Source organism: Clarias gariepinus, chromosome 23, assembly GCF_024256425.1.
Source record: "Clarias gariepinus isolate MV-2021 ecotype Netherlands chromosome 23, CGAR_prim_01v2, whole genome shotgun sequence".
Lineage (NCBI taxonomy): Eukaryota > Metazoa > Chordata > Actinopteri > Siluriformes > Clariidae > Clarias > Clarias gariepinus.
Genome location: NC_071122.1, coordinates 16,571,504 through 16,582,214, shown reverse-complemented (window position 1 = coordinate 16,582,214; position 10,711 = coordinate 16,571,504). Strand labels below are relative to the sequence as shown.

The 10,711-nt window shown below is 38.0% G+C and overlaps 1 protein-coding gene across 7 annotated transcripts in view; it reads left to right on the top strand.

The window, feature by feature from the left end:
- Positions 1-587: 587 nt before the first annotated feature.
- Positions 588-10,711, top strand: part of nfasca (neurofascin homolog (chicken) a) — a 59,045-nt gene continuing 48,921 nt past the window's right edge. For all 7 annotated transcript variants that reach the window (XM_053483895.1, XM_053483890.1, XM_053483894.1 and 4 more), the window contains exon 1: positions 588-858. The gene's annotated coding sequence lies outside the window, so the exon portion shown is untranslated. The remainder of the gene's footprint in view (positions 859-10,711) is intronic.

Here is a 10,711-nt window from a genome sequence, read left to right as displayed (position 1 = left end):
TGAAGATTGGAAGATGTCACGTGGTCTTTATTTTGGACAGATTTCCTGTCCTTGGATAAACAGTTTAATGTTGTAGTGTCAAAGGCACCGATCCTATTCAGCTCTTCCTGTCTCCACATTAAAGATCCACATTATTATTTTTGGTGTTGTCTTTGACTGACACTGATACTTATCTATGCCTGGGCACACTGAATCAATCCCGAAGGATGCTTTGCATGTTTCTAACACATTATTAATTGGCAGAATAAAGGTGTGAGGGTATGGAGATAAATAGTTGAGGTGCAGAGGTCAAGCTTGGAAAGCAATGCCTTTCATCGCTCTGTTTATTTATGCATCTGATAAGGTGCCTGTGTGTGTGGATGTGCATCCATGTGAATGTATGTGCTCATGTTTCTGCAAGATGAGGGATTTTGGGGGTGGGCGCAAGCCCAGGGGGCTGTTTATTATTCATGAGGTGGGCTGGGAGATAGCCAAGCGTTCAGCAGCAGATGGGAATCTGTGTTTGCTGTGTGTGTGTGTGTGTGTGAGTGAGAGAGGAGGAGAGAAATCTCTGAGTCCCCAACAGTAGGGATGCACGAAGACGGAGAGCAGCTCTCCTGAAGCAGCATCAGTAGTGGAACGCTTACACACACACACACACACACACATGCAGAGACACGTATTTACGCATGCTGTATTTTACTTCTTATTCAGTACGAAACAGTGACTTTGACTTTACCAGCGTGTGTAGATTTATACCAAGAGAGAATCGGCACTGTAAATCATGCACTGATTGAATCTGATGGGACGAAGGAATTTAGCGTTACTCAAGATTCCTCGTGGTGTGCGCCAGCTCTGTCAGGAAGTCTGATGTGAGAGGTAATGCGTTTGTGTTGCTGCTAAGCCTGTATTTTTTGGTAATTGTCACTTTAGTTTGTAGAGAGAGAAGGCAATGAGCTTGATGTGCACAGAGCTTCGTACTGATTATTCCATTGGCCGTTGAAATTTGTATAATTGTGGAACTGCTTTGCTTAACAAAACCGGATGTTTTGAAGGCGGATATTATGGATTCCAGTCCTTACGATGTTGTTTCAGATGTTGACTTTTATCTGCTATTATGCAATTGTATGCTTGTGAGAAATGCATCTTGTTTTGCACATCACTCCTACGATGCATCTTTGATTTTGTACACTTGCACTGCTGGGAACAACTGATGTGTGTCATACAGTATATCAAATAACAAGAAGGGGTTGTTCAATAGAATGCTTTGTCATTAATTAGGATTTTCGTGTTTAGACACATGCTAATTAGATTGTCTGACACAGATGAGTGGAATTATTGAACCAGTGGTCATCTGTAGATTGCACGTCATGAGGCTTATTATTATCTTACAGTACAAAGCATCTGTTTTCAATGATTCTTGATTTTCACACTTTATTCTTTATTTGGATCTGTTGCTTCATGGTCATTCTTCTGTCAGACTGACAGGTGCTTCTGTCTCAGCTTAAACTGAGCAATATTTTTGTTGGAGCTGCTCAGAGATGTGTCACGATTCAGGCATATATTATTCTGTATATTGTACAGATTTTTCTGTAAAAATGTGTACGAACAAATATGGAGCATAGTTTTAATTTTTATTAACAACTTGTGGAAATGCAGTGTACATATATATATATATATATAAAGAGCCTTGGTAAATAGCATAACTGGATCTGACTCTCTTTGTTTGATGGGATCTTAATGAGAGAGACTTTTACCGTAAAATTGGCAATGAGTTTAATTAGGATAGTTCTCACCATTTCCTTTCACACGTAATTACACAAGATTTAAAATCCCAAAACAAAGAGGACCAAGTTTTTCCCCTTTCATTCTCACATTGCTCATTCTTCATCTCTCTTACTGTTTCTTTTACTCATGCTTTCTCTTTCTACGCAGTTTATTGTGACTCAATATATTATTATATATTTTTTAGATTTTCTCACCAATTTGCGAAATGCAATCAAATCGTATGTTGTTTGGCTGATCTGTAGTGTCGATTCACATCTGGATGGGGTGTAGCATTCTAACATGCTTTACCATGCATGCTATGCCATGCGCCTCTTGCCTCCTTTGTCTCCAGCTGTTTCTTACACTCTGAAAAGGCATGTGTATGTCATGTTAGTTTATTATCTATAAGTTTCCACTAAAACTAATTCCATTTAAAACTAATTCTGATTGTACCTATGGTAGACTCTTTTCATAGACACCCCCCTTAAAAACTACCGATTACACAACAGTGACCTTATGATGTTGTGTGGTAATGCTAATCTTTGTGAATAAACTAAACATCTGGACATGGAAGTTGCACAACAGTATGATTGTTTACCAGGCTGCAAACAGAGGGAAGATTTGTGCATTTGTTGCCAGAAATGGAAAACCTCATGCTGGTCTTACACAAGAGGCTAAGGATTCTGGGGAAAAACTTGAATCAAAAATTGGATTTAATAGAAAAGCAATGAAAAAATGTTTGCCTTTAATGAATCAAATGTTAATTGCTCTTTGTTGGATGAGCTGGCCTATTTCTGTCATATTTATAACTGTGTTCACTTCACTAAATGCTTGAGTTTATTCTATGTAATGTCCTTGTATTTAATGCCAGTTTAACATAAAATGTGTGTGTTTAGGGTCTGATGTTGAAATGTTGGTCTAAACCTAACAAAGAGTTCTGAGATTTAAGGGGTTAAAGACATGCAATGAGAAAAAGAACCTTAGAAATGTTTTGATTTCATTAAATTATGAGTTCATTGAATTATGTGGTTAGCACTGTCGCCTTGTACCTCCAGGGTCGGGGGTTCGATTCCCGCCTTGGGCTTGTGTACGTGGAGTTTGTTTGTTTTCCCTGTGCTTGGTTGGTTTCCTCCGGGTGCTCTGGTTTCCTCCCACAGTCCAAAGACATGCAGGTTTGGCTAATTGGCGTTCCCAAATTGCCATAATGTGTGAATAAGTGTATGTGTGTAGCCTGCGATGGAGTGGTACCCCGCCCCATGACCTAAGTCTCCTGGGATTGGCTACAGGCCGTACGAGACCCTGTACACAGGATAAAATGGTATAGATGATGAGTGAGGGAGTGATCCATACTAGTCATATGGATTTTATATTGGGTCATTTAGATTATTTTCCTAATGTAATACCAAATTAAGCACAAAGCTCCACACTTTCCACTTGTGAGCCAGCACTAATAACCAATCGTACATAATAAGGAATGCAGGATGATTAAACCACTGTCAAGCATTGTTATGGTTTAGGTTTTGTTTAGGTGAAAATCTACCATTTTAATCCCTAAAATCTAATTATTCACTCACTATTAACTATGTGGCCGAAACTGTGTGGATATCTTATCAGGAAACCCACATGTGGTTGTTAAACATCCTGTTCCAAAGGCATGCCATTAATACTGAGTTGACTGACCTTTTGTTGCTAATTCAGTCTTCACTCTTCTGGAAAGGCTTTTGAATTTTGGGCATTAGCAAAAGCGGACACTGAACTTTGTAAGGAGGCCTGGTGTGCACTCTGTGTTCCAATTTATTCCAAAGTTATTCGTTGGAGTTGAGGCCAGGGCTCTGGTTGTCTTGAAACCAGCCTTGTCAACAATACCTTTATGTAACTTTAGGGTTTTTGCACAGGTGCATGCTATGCTGGAACAAGGTCCCTTTAGTTCCAATGCATCTATAATGCTGGAGCCTATGAAGACATTCCACACAGTAACGTTCCTCCAACATTTCCTCCAAGTTTTGGAAAGGCCCAAATGTGTTTACATAGATTTAGGCACATGGTTTATTTATTAAAATAGTTGACCCTGACATCATAAAGTAAATAAATAAATAAATAATAATAAAAATTGAAAAAAAAAATGCATATACATAAATATATATAATGTGTGTGTGTGTGTGCATTTTTTTTTCAACCTTATGAAAGGCTTGAGCCTTATATATCATTGTTTTTGTGAGGGCACCCCCACTGTTGGGCCCTTGAGCAAGGCCCTTAACCCTCAACTGCTCATATATGTAAAGAAATAAAATGTATATTGAGGGGTTGGGACCTTGTGCAAGACCTTCGCTTTCTGAGTCAAGTCTATGCTGAGCCTACGTTGTGAGCCTACTTGTATCTGTTGTCATTCTGTGATTACACCGCCAAACCTCCAGCTGGCGGTGGGCTTTCTGTGCCACGTGCTCACTGAAGATAAAATATATTTTATCTTTGTCTCGAAGATAAAATATGACATTTACACACTTCTTCTGTAAATCTGTCCTCAATTTAGTCCATGTTCATTCACAATTCAACTGACTTCAAAAAACAGAGCTATTGTGTTGGATACGGTGTCTGGTACGTAGCTACGCAAGACCTACAGTGAACACTTAAGCAGAAGTATAAATCAGCCTTAACCTTGCCTGCTCCAAGTCAGTGCCTGCACTCTGACCCTAGCTTCCTTACCAGCTGGGATGTACAGAGAAAGACTTGAATGTGTTGTAATGTGTAATGTTATATGACAAACAATGGCTTCTTCTTCTTCTTTTCTCTGTAACCCTACGTCCTGATGTCATCCGAAGTGTGTGTATGTTTGCATGCGTGAGTGTGCTTTTGTGCTGTGTAAATACACATTCAAATTCATGATACTTTGCATGGCGTTCCTGTAAATGTGTCCTTTAGTAGGCAAGTTCAACAGACATGTGAACAGATTTAGGTCAGGCAAATTCACTGCCTTTGTGGTTAAATAATTTTATTTATTTTTTTTAAGTTTAGAACTTGTTTAGAACATTATTAGAAAATGTCACAACAAGGAAAGAAATTTTATTACTAATCTGATTTTAATACATTTTATAGTCAGTATAGTCATAGTAACCAGGAGATGCCTTGAGATACAGTAAGTAAGATACATCAGTGTTGTGTGGTTAGATTTTTAACATTATTAAAGTACCAAAATTACAGTTTACTACAGGTTTAACTGTAGGTTTAATAGTATGCATTACATTCAGTCGTTCAGGCTTGGGACTCATGGTTGGTACAAATCCCAACATAGGTTCAAATCCCAACACCACCAAGTTCCTGCTGTTGGGCCCTTGTACAAGGCCCTTAACTCTCAAATATATAATGATATAAAATATAAGTCTCTGTATAAGGGTGTCTGCAAAATGCCGTCAATGTATTTTGGTTTTCTAGGTCTATCTAGAAGTAAAGAAGCTTATTTTTATCTCACAGCCATTCTTATAGATACTTACAAAAAATCTTTTTCCTAGAAGGTTCCCTGTTGTTGGAAAAAGAAAATAACAGGATAAAATAGCCTTGTGATGATGCAAGGCAACATCATACTGTAACTAGTCCATAGATGGGAAAGGCAGAAATAGTTGTAAAAGCGAATAGAATTACAAAAGAAACAAGAGCGCCACCTCCTTAATTTGCTCTAGGAGGCGCTTCTTGTACTTGTTATTATGCAGTTGATAGATTTCTAAGGGTTTAATTAATGGATTTGTCATCAGCTCAGCTCTCACTCCCCTTCTGTCACTGCACACACACACCCTGCTGAGCACAGAGACTGTAGGGGGGTCTCAAGGGACTGTATTCTCACCTCTCGCTTTGCTCCCAAATCCTCCACGTATGGGCAGCGAGTAAAGAGGGAGTGGAGGAAAAAGGGGGAAAAGGGAAAGACAGGGTTACTACTTGTGTCCCAGGAGATGGCACAGCACTGGCAAATCCTCAAGGAGCTTCAGAAAAAATCTCTAATAATCACTGTAACTCCATGCAGATGGTGCTGTATAAATTAGACCCAGCAGCTATTCCCTGTAAACTTTCACAACCTAAATCATAAGCCGTTTTGAATACTGATGAATACATTTATCAAGGGCTCAGGAAATAAGGCTTTTTGTTCCATATTTAGATTTAACATTGTCTTCCAGAGCAGAATCCATATGAAGGCTGCCGAAGGAAAACAGGTCATATGAAATATTTATAAGTGGCCTATTCATGACCTTAATATCCATAAAGAAAACATACAGCAGTAACATGTTCAGACAGAGTTGCAATATGCTGGAGGTTTCCCCTCATTTGGTCCACCTGCATAAATAGCAAATACAAAAGAGAAATAGTAACTGATAAATAGTAAGTGAGAAATAATATACGATTATAAGATATTCATAATAATATATAAATAATAATCTCAAAGGTTGCTTCTTAGTAACTCTAAAATGCATTTTACAATACATATGCCAACATCCTTTTTTTTATCATTTGGCAAATGATTTTATTTGGGCTTTGACTTTATAACCGACTTAATAAAGTCTTTTAAATGTAAATAAATCTTACAAATATCTTGTTTTTAGAAAAGCCTTTTAAACTACCCACTTCCACACCCCTCCCCTTACCCCACACACATGCTGGTTTGGTGATGTGCATTGTACCTCTGTTATCACACACCCAGCGGGACTAACTCTCTCTCTCTCTCTCTCTCTCTCTCTCTCTCTCTCTCTCGCTCTTTCTCTCTGTCTCTCTCTCTCTCTCTCTCTCTCTCTCTCGCTCTTTCTCTCTGTCTCTCTCTCTCTCTCTCTCTCTCTCTCTCTCTCACACACACACATGCATACACCCACATTTAATCCTCTCTGACCCAATGCTGTTGCTAAGGGCCCATAACAACCAGGTCTGCCACTATTGGCCAGGGTGGAGTCTGGGATGAGAGAGCTCACAGGAAGTGAGATGCAGTTTGGATAATGAGCCTGTGTTTTGTTCTTGCTTTTTGAAAGCAGGCAGTTGGGGGAAGGGAAAGAGAATGAAAGAGAAAGTCAAGAGGATGAGAATTTTGAAAGAAAAAAAAATGTATTGAGAGCAGACAGTCTTTTGTTTCATTTGGTGATAAAGTCTTGTCTTTTTGTCTGAAAAGGGGTAAAGGATGCATGAACCATTGCACTAAAATCCATATTAACCCTTTGCATAAATTTAACAAAGCTGGTGGCAAATGCACAAAGATTGCACAAATCTGGGATGAATCTCCAGCACCGTAAACCCAAGTCCATTGGCTTTTTCTTTGTTTCCACACAAAGATAGCGTACTCGTTTTTGGAGCTCTAAATGTCTCATTTTCACTTTTTAGGACACAAAAAACAAAAGCCAATGAGATCGAGGCATTAATTGGTAAAGTGGTCTATCAAGTTTATTTAAATACGTAGAATCAATGCCCACAAACACAGAGGTACAGTAGCAGGAGACAAAGGTATGCCCTTTTGAGGAGGAAATTCCATAAAATAATTGGGACTTGGATTCTGATTTGCTTTTAGGTGAACATATATGGGTAATATTAAAGGTATTACATTACCTGTTTTTGATGCATATTGAGTTTTAAAGTCAGATTGTTTAAGGTTGAATCGTGGAAACACGCTTTGGTTACTTTGCTATTTGAGGTCACCAGTTAGTAAACCTCAGCCATATGGGCATGTGCACACCCTATAGTTTGCATAGAGGTAGGCAAATTTCCTTTTTTACATCCCAGTTCTTGTGTGAAAACTGATGTGATGTGAGGGTGAGAGTTAGAGACTCGACTTAAAGGTAAAAAAGTGACAGCAATAGCACTGGTAACCAAAAAAAAAAACTATAATATTAAAAAATATTTTTCATTTAAATAGTGCCTTTAAAATAAACTTAAAGTTACTTTACAATTCCAGCAAAAAAAAAAAAAAGGGATTAGAAAGAAAAAGGGTGAACGTGGAAGAATATCAGAATAAGTTTTCTTTTTTTTCCCTTGGGACTGGTGGTGGTGGTGATGGTTAACCCATAGACCTAAGAAACATATCTGATCTGTCTTTAGGAGTTGTTTAAAGATTGTCAGTGGCTCAGCTAGACCGACATCTAGAGGAAGTTCATTTCACAATCTACAGTACGTGCTAGAGCAGAAAAGATTTTAGATGCATGTTTTTTCCTGATCTTAGAGAGATAGTGGGACCAGTGGAGCAGTGCTGAAGGATTACAGAGAACTTGGCTGTTTCTGGTTTGTAGGCAAGCATCAGAACTTTTAATTTTGATACACAATTGTATGAAAAGGCATGTGAGGAAGAACAGGAGGGGACTAAGTACTGAGCCTTTTGGGACACCAGTGAAGACTCTGCCTGGAGCAGATGTGGATCTCTCCATGTCAACTCATATGACCAGTTTTCAAAGTAGGAAGCAAATCAATGTCATGCTGTGCCACAGATTCCAAGGCGTGCAATGATGGACAAAAGAATCTTGTTGTTCACCATGTCAAATACTGAGGTCCAGGGGAATGAGGACAGATGACAGTCTCAGTGGATCATATTAGGATCATTGGGGTTGTTCTATGAGTGATAAAGTAACATCTGATTTTATTGAGTAAATTTTATTAAGAAAATAAAGAAGTGATTTCAGCTGGTAGTTGCTGTTGTCTGCCTTCTTAAATGCAGCAGGAACATAACCAGATAAACTGGAAAGGTTGATGATAGTGGTGATAAGAGGAGGTCTTGTGACATGGCCAGAAGCATTGTGGAAAATGCTAGTGAAAGAGAAGGGGAGTCCTGAAATTGTACTGCAGGTGTTGGGGTGTGACTGTCTGGCAAATTTTTGCAATATTCCCATCAGAAAAGGTGTCAAAGTTGTCAGTAGTCAGTGAAGGGATAGTGCGGGAGGAGCCGGTGGATTGAGTAGAAAGGAGAAGATATTATGAAGATTGCAAGGACCATGTGCAGAAGCTTTTAGCACTTCTCTGTAGAAGGCAGTTTTATCAGGAGTTTCTTTACATGAGAATTTAGATTGGAGAATAAGATGCACAATCTGCGTGAAGATTTCTTCAACTGTCTTTGCGTAGTTCTCATTCCTCTTTGATTGCGTCGCTGTACATCTGAAATCCAAGGAGCTGGGCATGAACTATTCTATGGTTTAGAAGACAGAGGGCATTAGCGGTCCATTGATGAGGAAAGAGATGAGCGAAAAAGATTTTTAGTGGTAGAAAAGATTCAAGATTTAATTCAAGATTCAAAGAACTTTATTAATCCCAGAGGAAACTTGCTTTGTCTTGGTCATACAGTTGCACTGAAAAACAAAAAACAAAAAAAAAAAAAACAGAAAAGGAGTTTAAGGAGAATTATTATTATATCATCTAATATGTATCTATGTTTACTGTATGTATCTGGAATATTGTTATAAAATATGTTCAATCTAATATAGTGATCAACTTATGTCTGTATAACAGGGAACATTCTCACTGGTCGGTCAAGTTCGATGATGCCAACTAGAGGAAAGTTTTGGACTTTTGTTACCACGGAAAACATACTGTACAGAAGGAACTAATTGTTTGTAAATGTGCTGTGACATGGAACTGAGTTTCCAATCTGGCTGAGTTTTTCGCAGTTGCCAGCAATGCAGAATAAATCAGGCTTTATTTCTCTTCACACTTTTGTGATCTGAATTTTATTGTCGATTTTCCAGGGAAAGTTAACAGCAGTAGTAAGGGTAAATATTTAAGCATGAATAAAATTTGTACGTAACACTGAACATTATTACAGGCTACTGGGTGGCGCAGCGGTAAAGTGGATAACAAGTTTGATTCCTGGGTAACGCTATAGCCATCCATTACCGCAAGCCAAGAGAGAACAGATTGGCCATACTTTGTTGGGGTGGGGAGGGAGGCATGGCACACATGCACGCTCACATCAATCATAGCGACACTAGCCAATCATGGGCATCTGTGCGCTCACGCAAGCGGAAGGAATTGGATAGTGCTTTCTTTCGAGTGTGAGCGACAGGTCAAAAAGATGGTCAGCGGCTTCATGTGCAGCGGAGGAAGCAATTCTCTTTTGTATTTGATTCACAAATAAATTTGGAAATAATGTAAAAATGATTTAACATTACAGTACATTCAGACTGCAACCTTTATATTTATTATTTCATCTATTTATATAAAAACAATATTACTGGCAAATTAGAAAATTAGTTGTCAGTTTGAAGATCAGCTTCATCCACATTAGTCTGATTTAAAAGTCAAAACATCACATTATTGTCTCCTCTCTCAACTTATTTGTGTTGCTAAAAAGATCTCAACTTAACTTGTTCTGTTAAAAGAAAAATCTTGTTTTTAATGTTTTTTTTAAGTTGTTTTAACATTTTAAAACCTTCTCAAACATTCACCTGTACAATGCGTGTAAACACATTTATTGACCGTGTAAAGGTGTAGGATCATCACACACGTTTTGCATTGTGGTATCTGGTTAAAATCTGCATTGACTAGGCCTATGTTGGTTTTGTGATGACCAAAAGCTTGATGAATTAGGGGAAAAAAATTACTGTTAATGCATAGATTTATTTATTTATTTGTGTGTATGTTTGTTTGTGTATACTCAATCTAGAAATCTGAAATGGAATCTTAAAAAAATTCTGAAATAACTTAGGTCAAACCTTTTTCTCATCATTTCGAAAGATATAATTTTTAAGTAGTTTTCCAAAATTTTGATGAAGATATGTAGAAAAATATACAAGTTTAAAAGAAATAAACACATGGCTGTTTTTTTTGCTCATGACCCAATATTTTCTTGCTTCACTTCCCCGTACTCTAAGTTTCATCATCATACTGCATTAGGCAATGTAAAGTGATGATAGTTCTCTTATGTTTCATTTCAGTTTTGTTGTTTTTAGAAACTAAAAAGTAGGTGAGTTTTTTGTCACAAGATAACGGCAATTTTTTCTTTCTGTTTTAAGGCTTTGTA